Source organism: Ambystoma mexicanum, chromosome 12 (assembly GCF_040938575.1).
Source record: "Ambystoma mexicanum isolate Mex_15411 chromosome 12, UKY_AmexF1_1, whole genome shotgun sequence".
Lineage (NCBI taxonomy): Eukaryota > Metazoa > Chordata > Amphibia > Caudata > Ambystomatidae > Ambystoma > Ambystoma mexicanum.
The window spans coordinates 660,527,580-660,545,389 of NC_090936.1; the positions used below are offsets into that span (position 1 = coordinate 660,527,580).

Below are 17,810 nucleotides of genomic sequence, written 5' to 3' on the forward strand. Positions count from 1 at the left end.
TAGGCTCACCACACGTACACTTTGCTTGATGCATTATGCAAATGTACGATCATGAATCAAGTTGCACACAATTAATCTATAGATTGTATGAGCAAATTGCTTGTGAATCCACTCAAAGTCCATGAATGAAGTAATATTTTAAATTACTCGAGAGGATTATACCCTTAAACTGAGTTATAGGTTAGCAGATAAAGACACATTAGATGAGGAGGATGCAGCCTATAAGGTAACAGAAACTTTAATGTTGGATAAGCATAGTTAGTTTGGCTTCTGCTCCTTATATTTACACTTTGAAGCTGATTTTAGGACACTGATAGGGATAAAAGCAGGAGATGAGTCTGGGAAATTCACCCACCACTCACCACAACAGAGTACAAATATTCTAGTTTGTGTGCAGCTGTGGGATCTTGATGAGGTCTTACAAGTTATGCTAGAGGGTGAAAATGATCACCATCACGGTCACCGTCGCTCACCAATGACACTGGTACAACAGAAACAGTCATAATTTAGGGGTTACATGCGATCCCCACCAATCCTGCCGGAAGATGAAACCTGTCAAAATGTAGGTTGTGCTCAGAAGGAAACAAGTAAACACCCAGAAGCCATATTCTGTGTTGACATAAACACGTCCTTACTACGACTTCTAGAATATAAAAAAACAGTGCAGGAGTGCCAAGAGTGACCTAAAGCATGTAGTCAAATCTAACAATGACACTAATAAATTTAAAAGGAAACCCTAGACGATAATTGGCTGAGAAATGCAAAGCCCTCCTGTAAGAGGAATGGGAACATGTAACTTGTATGGTGGTTATGAAAGATCACCGCCTTTTCTGGAATCTCATAGCCGCAGGCAACAGATTAAAGATGGAACAATTGGGCTTAATGATAATATTATTCAGGAGCACTGCGTTGAGCATTACCCCTTGTTGTATAACCCACAGAAGAACATCTACCATTAGAGTACAAACCAATGTGGCACTGAATAGTCCATCATCCGGTCTCACACATCATCGGTCTGAGCCCTGTGATCACAGGACATCACATTTGACGTGGAGCACCATTATTGGGAGGACACACGCCAGGATTCACTCCAGTTACCGATTCTCCGGCCCCTGGTAGCCCAGAGGACGTAAGTCGGCACTATACAGCTGAGTAATAAGTTGTATTCTATATCATTAAAAGGTTATGAATAAGCAAAGATGACAAAATGGGCACTTACAAGACTAATTTAGTCTTTCATATTTTTATTCCCCAGAATTGAGGGTCTTTTGTCACACACACCATACTTTGTTGCGTTATGAAGAGGCACCGCCAAACTGGCGATTGCACTCCGTCCTGAAGAAGGTTGACCAAAATTTCCGGGCAAGGGGACCTTTCCCTTGTTTAGAGAACTCAACCAAAACATATGTCGACAACAGTTTTCTACCCCTGAATATGTACAGAGGGTCACATTGTAGAATATGAGAGTGTTAAAATGACATTTGTTTGACTAGTATTTGTGATGTTAATAATACATTACTTAAATTGTCCCAATGTATGTGAGTATGACGAATGCCTGTGTGAGTTATGAATGAATAGTGTGTGGAGGGATGTTTTTTGTACACTGAGCCTAATTTATTAATTCTTTTGCATAATTGTGTGTTTGTATTTGTACAATAAATATGATGCTACTATGAGTTAAGAAATAGTAAGCTGTCATCTTTTGTCTAGTTGTCCACCCCTCTCCTATTCCACTGAGCCCTGTGATCTACTGGTAAATGTGATCACAATGGCATTGGGAACACAAGGCTGCAAACATGTCCCTGGACTAGACGAACTGCCCTTTGACTCGTTTAAGATAGATGAAGTGCTATGGGATGTACTGCTGCCTTTTGCTTTTAATGCAGTACAGACTAAGAAGGTAGTGCAAAAGAGCTGGCAGAAGGCATTTGAGGTTATAATTTTTGATTTTTAAGATAGGGATAGACTGGTGTGATGAATCATATGGAGTCATCCCTGATCCCCAACCTAAAGTGTCCTCCCATGTGGCCAGGGAAAGGCAGCCGCAACCTGATCATGACCCTGGGGGTGGCATTCTGATGGTGGATCACATGGGAGGAGATGAATGTTGGGGAGAAGTAGTGACTCCAACCGCTGAGATGCGGTATTCTTCTCTGGCCTGTGAAGACGGCCCTCTAATTCCAGAGTTCCTGATGGCATGTTATTATTCAGAACACTTCAGTGGTAAAATCCTGATAACCCCTTTTGTCAAACATTCCAGACAGAAAACCATTCACTCTTCAAGTGTACATAACACCCCTAAAACACATTTAACATCTACTGTTTATGATGCCTGTTATTTGAACAAAGATGTCCAGCAATACAACTTAAATGGTTTAAAATTCCTTTGGACTCCAAATCCGAGAAAGCCTCAAGTACTGAGATGAAGAAGAGGAGTAAGGACTCAATGTGGAATGAAAGTAACATCACGTTCAATGTGCGGTCTAGTTGTCAGGTTAAAAATCAGCTGCATGGACATTTAAACCTGGAGATCACCGCCAAACAGAGAGAGGAGAGCTGCAGAGAAAGCGAAGCAGGAAGCGGACCCAAAGGAGGAGGCAGACACACAGACGAGCTGTGTTAGAAGAGCCAAAAGCTTACAGCCTGGAGGTATACCTTACCGGAGGAGCGGGAGTCCGGTAAACTGGAGGGACCACTGGAAGAAAGACAGCCACCACGAGACTGAAGAAGACACGGTCCTGTTGGTTGCCCCGGTTTTATCGGCGAGTAGGTGGAAAGCCGGCGTGGGAACCAAACAAAATTCTGCCTGACAGGGAAAGCCTGCACAACAGTAAACCTTCGACGCAGCTGCACGTTACACCAGTGAGTCGACCTAGAGAAGTCGGGGGCCCCCGGGAAGTGTAAACAAACTCATGAACATTTGGGCAATTATTTTGAATACTGATCAAGTATACTTGAAGGGCAAAAGTTGTACACATTTCCTTATATGAGATGTCAATTCGGGGAAACCCGGAAAAAGTATTTCCATAAGCTGAGAGACACTACTGAAGAAGTTGAAAGGCTAAAATTGTACAAATCTCTTTATATGAAATGTCAGTTGGGAGAAAATTGGAACAGGCATTGTCGAAAGCCAAGAAATACTAAGAAAGAAGTTGACAGACAGAACTTGAACAAACACCCATATATGGATGCCAATACAGGGGAAGGTGGAAGCAATATCTGAAGTCAATGAGGTATAAACAGTGACAAAGCACAACTGTCTTAGACTTGAAAGAAAGTAAACCTGGTAGAAAGACCTGTTGAAGGATGCACATCAGGCAGTGAACCCTTTTTGGAAAGAGATACCTGGCACAAGAGTACACCAGGGGATCTGCAAGAGCCAAAAGGGGAGGATCCCTGACAGGGGAGTAAACTAGGATAGCTAAGGATTTAGTTAAGAAATCCCTAGCAGGAGAGTACACCAGGAAATCACTTTGGAGAAAGAGAAACTTTGACATTTGAAGAAGTTGTTGAAATATAACATGTTTGCCATCCTATAAAGTGGAAAGAAAATTCATTTTGCTATACTCAAAACAGTGTTGTGGAAAATATATTTGCTTTGCCATCCTGAGGAATGTATTATGTGAAAAAGATATGTTCATTAAATGTAACAGAACATTGCCGGAACAGAACATTTTCAATAGTTTCCCTGAAACAATTCAGGGGAAGGGAACCAACCCCTGGATACAAGGATTGTTTTGCTGGAATTATACATTTCGATTTTTGCCTACTTTTGTTGAATTGGAAATAGAGACATTTACATTGCAGCTTTTGATTGTGTATGTTAACGTGAGGGTCAGATATATTTTGGACAAGAGGGCAGCTTACTTTACCTTTAGTTTTATAGGCAGGGATACTCATTAGGATAGGGACAGATATGCCTTTATCCAAACCCCTTTTTGTTTTAATAAAAATGACTAATGTTGAAAACATTACAACTTTGTGTCTGCCTTATTTCTGACCCCTCCTTAAATTTCCTTCTGTCAGGAAGCACATCATGAGATGTAATGGATAGCAAGTGTTTAGCATGTATGTGTCTCGTATCAGTTTGGTAATTTGATTGTGTCGATAGATCTGTACTTTAGGAGACAATAGCAAAGCCATCCTTATTATTCTGTGGGAAGAGCATCATAGCCTGAGCCCTGTTGTGCCGTATGGCATGAACTGAGTATTTACGGACCATTTTCCACAAGAAGTAGTGTCTGAGGTGCAGTTTAGTCTCCTGGCTTTTCAACTTGTATATTAAAAGGTTACTTGATGATCAGTACAGGCACCTCATATAGTCAAGCGCGGGCTACCAATATGCTTGTATGTAGACCAGGTTCTACCTGTTCCCACGCACTTAAGCCTTCAAAAACATATTGATGCCACTAACCCTTATATGAGGCACTTGCGGGCTTAGCCTGAAATCAAAGAGGTCAAACTTCATACTGGTCCTGAATGCACATCTTGAAAGCCAATTAGCAGGTGGGGAGGGGGAATGGCGTGGGACAACTATAGATACCTGATGATCATGTTTTAGCCGCTTACATTGTATCCTGTGGCAATTCGCCAGGCATCGTCACTTCTCCCCAAGGGGAGCCCTTTCCCATGAGACTAGGAAGGCGCAGTCACTTCCCAATAATCCCCTAGGGGTGGGTTAATGCGGGACCTCATTGGGAGGGGCTCACCCTATGGGGATAAGGATGGCCATCTTGGGTAGAACCCGTTGTATAACATCACACCTTCACATGCCTAAGACCCTCTCCATTTCAAATCACTATATTGAAAGCATGTATTTCAGCCAAGACAGAAAATACTAGGACGAAGAGGAGCAGAGAAAAACATGAGGAATACTGACTCTGCTAGTACTGTGATGAGGTGGCTCACAGGAGCTATGAAGAATACCAAGGAGTCGGAGTCATTGACAACAGTTGTTGGCGTTACGCTGGGGCAGAGTAAGCCACATATAATGAAAAGAGAAGAAGAACTTGGCGTCTTCGTCTTCCATCCTCGTCAGAGAACCTGCGATTTTCGAAGTCTGCACTTGACCCAAAGAAAAGGCTCTGCAGAGGAGGCTGGCAAGTGACTGAGGGAGTCCATGACAGGTCCTTTGTCAGCAGGATCGAGCCCGGAGGTAAGCAGACGAGGCAGTGGCACAACCTCCAGGAGAAGGTGGGCCGCGCAGTCCCCGAACGGTGTAGAGACTGCAAGAAGCCACAACATGTGGAGCCGCAGCAGATGCAGTGACGGAGCACAAAGCTGCAGGAGGTGAGAAGGAGACTGATCCCAGTCACCAGAGTGACCGGCACTGTGCAACCAAGTCTCAGAAGGTAACAGGAAGCAGGGGCAGAGGCCAGTAGGGACATTGTGAGAGGTGTGGGGGTTGAGGGAGAAGAGAGGTCTCTGCTTCATGCCAGTGCAATCGTAAGGCCTATCAGGAGGGCCATCATTGCTCTGGGACCCACAGCCGGACGGAAAGTGCATCTGAGGAAATCTTTCCTCGTAAAAGTGGCAGAGATGAGTCCACTGACCACCAGAGAATGGTCTGGGACCCCCAACAGAAAAGAGTCCAGCATTCGAGGAAATCCTCCTCGTACCAGTGGCAGAGATAAGCCCCAGAGTAGGGTCTGGGAACCTGATAGAAGTAGGATTTGGAACTTCGTTGATGTAGTGAAAAAGGATCAAGATAAAAACACACGTTGAGAAAGAACTTGCAAACACCAGAAGAAGGGAGTAATTCTACTGATGTAAGAAAACGGAATCCTTTCAAGTACACTGAAGAGACACAAGGGAAAGGGAGTCATTCCCCCTGACCTTGTTGTGAACTGTATTGGAAATTTCAGACCAGTACCAGGAGAAAGGAGTCATTCTCCTGGTGCAAAAAGTTGACTGTACAAACTGCTGGAACTGCCAGCCAGGCGCAGGAAGTCATTACCCCTGACATTTGTTTACAAGAGGGCATTTTGGGACCAACACCCGTATACCAGGAGAAGGGAATCATTCTCCTGGGGAAATAACTTTGTTAGGTTGCTGTAAGCCTGGGGAAGCGAGTCATTCTGCCTGGTACCTTTTTGCAAAATAACATTTTGGAATCGCCATCCGTATACCCAGAGAAGGGAGTAATTTTCCTGGAGAAGGACATTTCTGTCGGTTTATCTTAGTGTTCAGTTATAGTGTAAGAGATAGAGGTTGTTTGTGACACAGGATGGTGGACTTTTATTTGGACGGACAGTCAGACAGATCCTTTAGTATTAGTTTGAGGCTGGGAAACTCTTCTTAAAGATCGGGATAATGAGGGTTCTTTTATCATCAATAAAAGTCCATAACCACAAGCATGCCACCCTTGTGTCAGCATCCTTCTTCAACACCCTTACACTCCTCACATGCAACTAGAAACCCCAAAATGTTGCCCAGTAAATTGTCAGGTATGCAAAATTGTTGGGCCTCTCACTGTTTGAGCCTAAGCTAAAGATGTACTCAGCCAAGAGTGGCGAATTAGAGGAGCTGCCCATACTCTGTTATTAAGGGGCCAGGGCACCGGAGAAGGGTGTCTGGCCACTACCTGATGAACCTGCAAGAGGGAGGAGGGAGAGGGATTCCCTGGGCAAATCACCAAGTTTGCAAAAAGGACTACAGGTATGAGCAGCCCTGGTCTCAGGTGGGGCCTGATCGCTGAGATGAACACTAACTGCCAGTGCTTAGCAAAACCAACCCTGAAATAACCCTGACATAACAGATGAAGGAAGATTCCAGACAGACCGTGGCCCAAATGATCAAACAGGAATGCTGCACCCATTTGCCCGGCAAACACTGGCACCGGGAGCAGAGGCGACCAGCAAACACACACAGAGTTCTAAACTGGCAGTGAGAGCACAAAACATTTAAAGCCACAGAGCTGGCAATTAAGGATAACTAATCCCATTTTCCTCCTATTAGATACCAATGCTATAGTAATAATGGTATCATGACCCAATTAAGGAGCCAATCGAGAAGGGCACATCATGGGATCAAAGACAGGCCCCAAAAGGTCATGACCAAACCTGGGCCAGCTTAAAAAGATAATAATTGGCCCACGTTTATAAAAGGGTGTAAAGGAAGTCATTGAGGCGCACAAGTCAGGAAGGAGACGTTTTACCTGCATCTAACGTGTGATGTAGGGAGCATGCAAGGTGGATTGAGGTAACGTACCAGCTGGCAGCTATCCAGCAAACGATCTGGCAGATGGCAGACAGTACACCACAAGCACAAGTGGTTTGAAGGCGGAAGTAGTAACAAGCCAGAAGAAGGACTCAGTCCACAGTACATGGCTTCCAAGTAACGTTATTTAACTTAATAAAACACCTCACTAACCCTACTGCTAAAGGGGAATTCCCTACTTATCAAAACAAAACTAAGGTACTTGTCAATAGTGAAAAGACAATAGCCCTCGGTCCAAACCTAACCTCTAAACTGGCCCTACCACTTAGCAAAACTGTAACAGAAAATTAAATGGGGTGTTCATACGCTCAGTGTTGTTCACCACAATCTATCTATCTCAGGTGTTCCAAGAGTTTTTCCTGGCTCTGGATCCACTAGTTATCCATAATCAACAGTTCTCGTTATTTAAGAGTTTTTGGCACCCTATCAAAGTTCTTCAAGTTTCCCCAAGTTCAACAATAAAAAAGTTTTAAGTTCCTGCGAAAACAAACGGTCCAGTAGGTGGAGGGATATTTCCCTGATCCTTGTCCACCATTTGGGTGGGTCTCTCTCCACTTGGTTCTGGAGTTGGGCATCTCTGAACTCTGTGAGGGGTCAGAAATGTGAGGTGAACAACTGTGTAGGGAGTTTTCAACTTTTGCCATCTTATTAAATAGACAGGTTGAATACACGCCTCACTATCCCTTCACTTACAAGGATTTCCCTTCCTAAAATAAACTAAAGGGAACACTTTAACCAAAGGAAATCTAACAATCACACTTATACAACAATCAAAGCAAAAAGGAAATATATGGCAATTCACTTCAACAACAATATATTACATATGACCTGATATCAACCAGCTTTCCCAATTCCTACCCAAATGTCACAACTCAATATGCTGTTTTCTATTAGTACTACTCTTCAGAACTTGCACCTTCTACTTCCTGGCTTATTCTTTCACCAGGTTGCTTCTGGGCAATCACTTCTTACCCTACGCCTGCCCGTCTACTTCTTCAACACCAAAAATGAAAAGTGCTTCAATGGTAACTTTCAAATTAGAATAACAACAACTTCAATAGTCGTCTTTGGTATCAAAATGTTAGCAGCTTTCAGGGAATAGAACATTCACATTGATCCATATTAGGACTTTTCTACAAACAATGCTCATCTTCCTGTGGCTAGCTTCTTTCCAGAAGGGCAGCCTGTTTGCCACCGTTCTTTCCATTCTGCATCATTAAGAAAATAGTGGTCAGGATACATTCTTTTCCTGCTTCTGTTTTGGCTGTAGCAATGTGAGTTTAAACCAGGTATAATTTTCCCAAAACAAACAGTGTCTTTTGCAACCTTGGGGTTCTTATTTCCTTCTGGCAAGATTGTTTTTTTAATTGCCCAGGGTTTGATTTATATTGGCTTGGGAATTGCTTGCACACCTCGGTTCCAAGGGTAGCTCCCCCACCGGGTTGTTGGGACTTCCATAAACTCACAAAATGAATATCACAGTTACTTTGTTTGACTGAACACCACTTTCGTTGTTTGCTGCTAGCTCAGTATTCAATAGCAATACCGTTTTCATTCATACGAGAATGACTCGGCTAACTCGGCACATGCAAACAACATCTGAGCATTCTGGAGCTACTTCCAAGTGGTCGACTCACTGAGGAAGCTGCTTTTGCTCTGTGCCTGCTGACTTGCAGACGTCTTGGCTTTTCCCGACCTGACAAACAGGTCCTTTTAGTTTGCCCTCGCCGCTGCCATACAAGCTTGCAACCTCTTGTATTCCTGAGAGTTTCTGTTACAAATCCAGCCACAGAGACCTCTCGGCGCTCTCTGCGACGCCTGCTTCCCAATGCGCAAACTCTGCACAACGCACTTTCTGGGGTTCATGCAGTGCAACCTATGCAAGGGGGATAACGAGAGGCACAGACCCTCTCAGGAATCACAGCGGCCCTGTCGTCTTCTCAGTCCTCCATCCCTGCCTCAAAACGCAACGGTGCACACAGCATATACTGCTTATTCTGCTTCTGCTTCTCTGGCCCTCTGTAGCTTGCACCTGAGGAGGCCATGTAATCCTCTCAGTCTCCCTCAGGTGAGGTTGAGGTTAATTAGCTGACCACTACAGTTTAGTTTCTCTGCGTCCCTCTTCCTCGTCCACGTACTGAGGGAATTATGGGACTTGAAATCCCAAATAACAAAATTAGTTTTCTTAAATGGTTTCATACTTCGATTTTGATCTCTCGTTTCAATAACCTTTACTAAGAAAATACATTCACAAACCGCCTTCTCTTACACTTTCGTGAAGTGGGGACATTTTCAATTGTCTGAGTTCCCTGAATTTGAGAAAGAAGTCTATCTGTTTTATCCATACAAGGTTTCTGACTAATTCCACCCACAATAAGATGGTTAACTTGTGTAACAGAAGGGTTATGGTGGCAACAAGCCATTATATATTGTGGGAGTGTAAAAATGTCTCCTTTAAAAAGGAGGCAAATACCATGGCTCATCCCCTGGATTCCTCTCACCTCCATGAACCTCTTCTTCTCCCAGGTGATCCTCCCACAGAACGCCACCCCCCCAAGGTCAGGTTCAGGAAGCATCTGTCTTTCCCTGGCCAACTGGGAGAAGACTTTAGGCAGGGATTCAGTGAGGGATCCACAGGATTCATCACAACGCCCTTCGTATCTACTCTTTGCTTTCTTTATAGGGCCCATTTAGCTCCCTTGGGATCCCCTGTCCCAATGTCTCATGTAACACTCTGGGGGTATTGGTAACCCCTCTCAGTGTGGCTCTCTTCACTCTTATGGGTTCCTGTGACCCCTCTGGAGGTTAAAACTACTTTCTTGGGCTCCCGCGACCCTTCTTCTCTCATACTTTCTCTCTCTGGGCCTCTTTGACCCTGTTATGTTGGTAGGGCAAGCATTCCTTCTCCCCACTTGCTCTTTCCTCTTTTCGCCTCCCTGCAACCTGGGCAACACGCGTACTGCCGCTCCCCCGGATTGCGTACGAGCGTTTCTCGGGTTCCGCTCATCTCAGCATTTTCACACCCTTTTGCTCGTCGAGCAGAGGATTCACTCCTCCCTCGGTTCCTGGCTTTGGTGTCTGATCTCAGCATTTTTGCACCCTTTTGCTTCTGGTTTCGGTGTCAGTGTCAGTTACTGGGCACACCAAGTCCTCAGCTTGGTTGCGTCTCCAAGTAAGTTTTGTTTTGTGCACCCTTCGCTACTCAGGCCCCTGTGGTAGGTCAGAAGAAGGAGGTAGACAGTGATTTATTAAAATAAAGAAAGAAAAGGCTTAATATCCCTACCTCAATGGGTTGCCCTACCTCTAAAACAAACTAAATAGCACATGTGTGACTAGCTTCACTGCTTTTTAAATACCTTTGCTAAATAATTCGTAATTGTTATTCATTATTTAAACTTGCTTAGAACTGTGTTAGGTTCCATAGTAGCCAGTTGGTAGCTTTTTTGAATTTCATTTAGTCTTGAAATTGTGAAATTTACTTCATCAGTGCTTTGTGACATTTACTTTAGCCTGCTTTTTGAACTACAACTCCCAATACTCTTGTACTTCTTTAGGCCCCTTAGCTTGTTGACGGTCTGTGCCGGTCTTTAAAAGGAATCGCTGTCTCCCTTCCCCATTTCTGCCAGTAAATAGGACACGTGTGACAAGCTCCACTTTTTTTTTTTAAATGAATTTTATTGATTTTTCAACAAGTCTAACTTAATACATGTTGGCTTCACAGTAGAGGTCAGTGGTTTGCAGATATAACAACTATGAGGCGATTATGAGAAGAAGAAAAACCGAAACTTGTTGTATAAGACCCACCCCCCCTTCCCACCACCCACCCCCACTCATCATCACTCAGTAGACAAATTGTAAAGAACGGACGGAACTTCGCACAGCACCAATTGTTATACATATTTTACATTGCTTAGATTACAATATAATATAGGTTTACTCCACAGAAATGGAGGTTAGTGGACGACTTGGGGCGCCTCCATTAGCTTTGCTTATTATTCACGGTAATGGGTCAAGTCAATCAGTCTTACCGAATCCCAGTATGCTGTATAGAATTCCAAAAAGGTTAGCCATATCATATCTATGTTCTTACGAGAGTCCAGAACGGCGGCTGTAAGGCTCTCCATTTCATAAATGGCATGTGCCTTGGTCAGTCACTCTCTTTTTTGTGGGGCGGGAGGCTGACTTTCATTTCATAGTTAAGCATACCCTTGCCAACAATAGGTTATGTGGCATGTGGCATATGCGAGAGTGTCACATAAGAGTCATCATCCGACTCCACCCCAAACAAGACCAACACTGGTGTGAGTACTCTGGATATCCCATCTATGGCCTGAATCCACCCCAGAACCTCTTTCCAGTACATTTTCACTGCACAGCATTCCCACCACTGGTGCCAATACTCACACCTTTCGCTGCAGCCTCTCCAACAGTAGAGGGATGTGCCTGGAAACATTTTAGACAACCGTAGGGGAGTATAGTGCCACCTCACCAGTAGGCGCGCATTGTGCATTTTATATTGTACGGAAATGGATGATGCCCACACCGCCCTTTGTATTGCCATCCAAACCTCCGGCTGGTCTGTTAGTCCCAGCTCCGCTTCCCACCTGATTTCAGACGATGGGCGCCTGAGGTGACCTCTAGTGATCAGTCTTGTACATTTGTCCAATAAGACCCTTCATTGTTTGGGGGGACGCTAAGTATTTGCTCAAATGGAGTGAGAGGACGCTTTAGGGAGGTGCCCCAACGCGCATTGCCCAGGACACTTCGTAGCTGAAGGAATGGCATGGGGGCGACCTCGACGCCCTGCAGAGCTTTCTTTAAATCCTCTGAGGAGATGAATAAAACCCTTTTTCCACATCTGTCCCGCTCGCACAAGCCCAGCCTCATACCAGGGTTGAAAACAATGAACCTCGCTTATCAGATCTCGAATGGGGGTGGGGAGGGGTCAAATGCAGTTGAGGGGGGGAAGGCCAAGTCGTGACTCCCCGCTTGGCTCGAGATGGACGCCAAAGAGACCACAACACTTTTAGGATGGGGTGCTCCCTAATTCTTCAAGTCATGCCTGGTAAAGGGACCTACAACCATCCCCCCAATGTGACTGTTGAGAAGATATCATTTTCTATAGCTACCCACTGTTTCTCAGGATTTTCCCACAGGTGGTTTTACAGAACCCGGAGTTGAGATGCTCTGTAATACTCCTCCAGATCCGGATATCCCATACCCCCGCAACTCTTTGGGCTGAATTAGTGTGGAGTGCGGAATCCTGGGCTTTTTACCGCCCATATGAACTTCAATAATATGCATTTTACCTCTGCCAAAAAGGATTCGGGAATGGCTATCGGAAGGGACTGGAACAAGAACAAAACTCTTCACAGGACATTCATTTTTATAGAGGTGAAGCGTGCCGCCCAAGACAAAGGTAATTTCAATCATCTGTTAACATCATCCCGGATGGCATTCCATATGGGGACATAATTTGTCTCAAAGAGATCTGAGAGAGAAACAGTAATGTTTACACCCAGGTATCTGACAAGCCAGGTATCTGATTGTACCTGAAAGCCCCAGTTTGCCTTCAATAGCTCCAATAGTTCGAGCTCCACTTCTTTTTAAATACCTTTGCTAAATAAATCGTTTTTAGTAATTGTTATTAATTGCTATTCATTATTTAAACTTGCTTAGAATGGTGTTAGGTTCCATAGTAGCCAGTTGGTAGCTTTGTTAGCTTTTATTTAGTCTTGAAATTGTGAAATTGACTTCAGCAGTGCTTTGTGACATTTACTTTAGTCTTCTTTTTTGAACTACAACTCCCAATACTCTTGTAGTTCTTTAGGCCCCTTATCTCGTTGACCAGGCACCTGAGCAACTAGCCGGTCTGTGTCGTTTGTAGAGTTGCTTTTCTTTTTATCAGGGTCCTTATATACCCTTTACTGTTGACTTTGTGTCACAGAGGTAAGTAACCGATTATTATTATTTGGATTGCCTTTAGAAGATCATATTCTAGAAGAGATGATATTAGCACCTTTGCCTGCAATCTCCTTACCTAACTTTGGGGGTCATTCCAAGTTCCCTGAATGGGGAAATACCGGGCCATTCCGACCTTGGAGGGCCCGGTATTTCCACATTCAGGGAACCAGACCCTGTGCATCCCCATTCCCATTCGAGCCCCATAGGGCTCAATGGGAATGGGGAGGGTGCCACAACGGGCCCTTTAATAACGGGCCCGTTGTTAGCACCGTGGTCTGCTCGCGGGACCCGCTAAGGACGCCTGGTTTTACCAGTTTTACCAGGCGTTTTACCAGGCGTCCTTAGCGGGTCGCGCAAGCAGAACTCGTAATGAGGCGTTATGGGGTTGACGGCTCCGGCACCTTCACCGGCGCCGTTAACCCCTTACTGCCTACCTCGTAATGACCCCCTCTGACATGTGTTTTAATACTGCGGTCGATAACCTTTAATATTGTGTATTTCCCAGAAAACATCTAGAGAGACGCTTATGCAATTGAGTTTTTCATGTATTGTCACATGAAGTAGATTGTATAAGCTCTGGCACGCCATGCCCTAGTCAGTTGATACAAACCCGTGTGCTGGACATGCGGGTACCGTCTTACGGACTGCTCCATTAAAAGGTGTGTGTGATCCGCGTGTATTAAGGAGTTTGTATTTCCAGCTTGTGTCTTGTTTAGAGGTGCTTGCTAATAAACATGGCCGAAATTGTTTTTTGTGAATAGAATGGAGAAATGAAGAAGGTTAAAATAGTACTTCTCAACTTCTTAACACACGATCTTTGGACAAACATGCTACAAATGTAAAGAATCAGATAGATCATGAAGTCGACATCATGTGTTTTACAGAGACGTGGCTGAAAAGGTCTAGTGGCCCGAATACTGAACTTGCTACTCCAGCAGATTATACATTTGTAAATCAGAAGAGAGAACATAATATGAGAGGTGGGGTTGCGATTTTAGACAAACAGAAATCGGGTTTCTTTCAAATTATGTAACTGTAATGGTGAAAATAACACCTACCCCTAATAACTGTGTTAATAGCTTGGTACTCTACTGTCCTCCTAAAGGCACTCCCTCCTTTTATGAGGAATTGTTGACCATCCTGGCGGACATGAATAAGCCTCTCAACTCTACCATTGTATTGGGTGACTAGTTGGTTAGGGAATTCTTTGGACCCTGAAGCCACGTGTCTTGAGCAATTGTTCAAGGATTTTGGCTTTCAGTTACTTGCAAAACAATCAACTCATGCAAGGGAAACATTTTGGACTGAGTGATGGTTAGAAATCTTTCAGTTACACAATCTGAAATAACACCATGCCCATGGTCCGGTCACTTCTTTGTTAATTTAGAATGTGTACTTCTGTCTGTATTTATACAGAAACAAAATGTACAAAGAAAGGTGGCGAGTAGAAATTAAGAAAATCATTAACAATGACTTGGAATATTGTATGAAGACACTCATGGCATCCACGTCTAATGACGAAGCGCCAAATTTACTGGCATCTAAATATAATATGGCCTTGACCGATCTGTTAGACCGTATAGCACCACTTAGGTTGAAAATATATATACTAACAATCAAAAATGGTATTAACTGGCTTTAATGACACTAACAGGGAAAAAACAGAGAGCAGAAAGGATATGGGAGAAAAACCCTACTCCGGAAAATAAAAGATTCCTGGAAAATATTAGATAGGCTCTATAGAAGGGAAATCTGTGAGTCTAAACTTAATTATGATAACACCCCGTAGTGCGTGGGTGAAAATGAGTCAAAAAACATGGCGCTGATGCGCAGCCCTCTTAGACATTCACTTCCATTTACCACAATGAAACAGCAATAAAAGCCTATGTTTTCGTGGACTTAAAAAGTAAACATGTATTTCTGCAACAGAGGCAAGGCCACATATTGATATAACTGTGGAGAATAGCTGTTGTATTGTCCGCCGAAGAACAAGCCAGAAAGTGAGTCGGAGCACTCTGCAGGCGCAGTGATAAGGGGTACTGGGAACAAAAGCGAGAAGAGAAGTTTTTTTTTGTTTTCGCTTCTAGCTGCAATATTCCACTCTTTGCTCCTCGTGCTTATTATCTGCTCTTCCGCCGAGGGCAGTCTGGTAACCCATGAGGGGAGGGGATCGAAAGTAGCCCCATAAAGAGAAGAGGTATTCCTCTTGGAAAGTTAGTTAAAATTTGGACCCTGTGTCCAGGGAGGGCGCTCTGCTTCAGACCCCATTAGTACGAGCGATCGCTTTGCCTATCTGCTCTGGGACTAAGCATTGTTGTGGTGGCCGAGATGAAGGTGTCTTCTGCAACTATCCTAATGATGATGCTCTTTCTCTATGTATGTATAACTGACTATGTGTTTATTTTTCTTCATGTATATTATGAGTGAATAAAGAGCCTATAATGAGCCATTTAGATTATGTTTATAACCAGTTTGTTGTGAATCATGTTTTGCCTACTTGAGTCCAATAACTGATTTGGATAGGGTGCTAGGGGGTCTAAGTACGAGGTATCCCCGCGTGGCCAAGATAAAGCAACACACACCCAGATAAAGAATTCCAACAATAGTACGAAAACCTTTTTGAAATATTCAAAGACTTGGAAAAACCGAAGGTCAATTAAATCCCTTTGTTCCTACTAAAGACTGCATCACAGCCCAAAAAGCTTTTGCTAATAAAATATAACTAGCTCACAGCAAAATTGCAGAAAGACACACAAGAGTAAAGAGTAAAAATAAGGAACCCCAAAGGGAGAAACCTGTAACTATTACAGGATCTTCTTTGACGTTTCAGAAGGTAGATAGATCTGGTATGATTCTTACACTTAAGGATATGAGACCTACATCATGCCCTGGAGAGGTCTTTCCTGTAAAGGTCATTCTGAACATGTTCAGTCTTTAATTCTCTGCATTCTGTGATGCAGTCTTTAATTCTCTGAATTCTGAGATGTTTGCACCTGTCCTAGTGCGCTTTGCTAATGCATCTTTTGAACACAAGGAAGTTCCCGACTGCTGTCAAAGGGTAGTGGTTAATCCGCTGCCAAAAAATAAATAAAACAGGTCAAGACTGCAGAAATTATAACAACCGAGACCTATTACGAACGTACCTTTCTTGCTCAAAATTATTGATAACATGGCAGCCATACAGTTGTAAGAATACCTGGAGTCTAACAAGGTACTTCAGCAAATACAGTCAGGCTTTAGAGCCCAGCATGGCACCGAAAGTGCCTTGATAGATCTCCAGACAGGAATACTGGCTATCAGAGTAAATCGGCGCTGCTGATGCTTTTGGACTTATCAGCAGCCTTTGATTTGGTGAACCATGACCTGTTAATTAAACAGTTTGTAGAAGTAGGGCATTGTTCACAAGCAGTAATTCAATAGTTGGACTCTTTCCTCAAGAATAGGATGTCTAACATCCACTGGGGGAAGAAAGCTCTGGGCCAGAATGTATTGGCTGTGGAGTGCCACATGGGGTCCGTCTCTCTCCAGCTTTGTCTAATGTGTTTTGTTGCCCTTTGTATGATCTATTGCACAAGCTGGGCATCCGCTTTACCAACTATGTGGATGATACCTAGCTCGTCATGGAACGAACTTGGGATTCAGAGGAGGTTTCCTTAATCAATCAAGGCATGGATGACAGAGAACGGATTGTGTATTAATGGATCCAAGACTGAGATTCTCATATTTGAGTACACATAATCACGTGCAAAACTGAATACAGAACATGTAGGTTTCAAGATAGAACAACATCTGATCCGCACCTCCACAGAAGTCAAAACATTAGGCATTATGCCTGAACCTTCCTTAAGTTCACAGAAGTTCACACCAGTAGTGTTGTGAATAAAGCACAATATCATTTAAGGCTTCTCCGGTTAATTAAACCATATCTTTCTCAGGCTAATTGCATTACCTTGACAAGAGCAGTACTCATGACGAGACTAGATTATTGTAATGCTATCTTGGCGGGAGTAAACAAGGAGATGCATTCAGAGGATGCAGTACTGCAAGATGATGCGGTCCTCATCGTAAAAGCATCCATAGAGGTGATCCAATCACTAAACACAGAAAAGACTTGCATTGGTTGGCTATTGAGGAGAGGATTAGCTTTAAAATTAGTATCATTACTCATAAGTGCCTATATGGCTCAGCCCTGGTATATTTCCGAGATAGTGAACAACTGTAGCAGCCTGCTAGGACTACAAGGTCCAGTGAAAATATGCTCCTTCGCTGCCCCCATATTGCAAGCAGCTACAACATGGAATAAGCTCCAAATGAGGATGACTCCAGATTTCCGTCTATTCAGAAAATATCTGAAAACAATTTTTTTTTATTAAATAGTATAAACCTTGCCTCCAGATCGGCCTACTTCCAGCAATATTTTTGCGCCCTGATGCCTGTGGGCTCCGGTGCATTATAAGATGATAAATAACAAATGCGCTTGTTGTCAATGGCAAAGTCCAAAAGTAATCAGTTTGTCCTCTGTCCCAAAGCTAATCTCTTCTGTCCCTAGCACTAAGAGAAAACAACTTAAAATCCCAAAGAATGACTCCCTTCTCCTGGATAGGCTTCCCCAGACTCAATAACTCAAT

At 43.6% G+C, this 17,810-nt stretch overlaps 1 protein-coding gene across 1 annotated transcript in view; it reads right to left on the reverse strand.

Moving 5' to 3' along the window:
- COG5 (component of oligomeric golgi complex 5) overlaps nucleotides 1-17,810 on the reverse strand; it is a 2,640,594-nt gene that overhangs the window by 2,518,185 nt on the left and 104,599 nt on the right. The window lies entirely within an intron of this gene.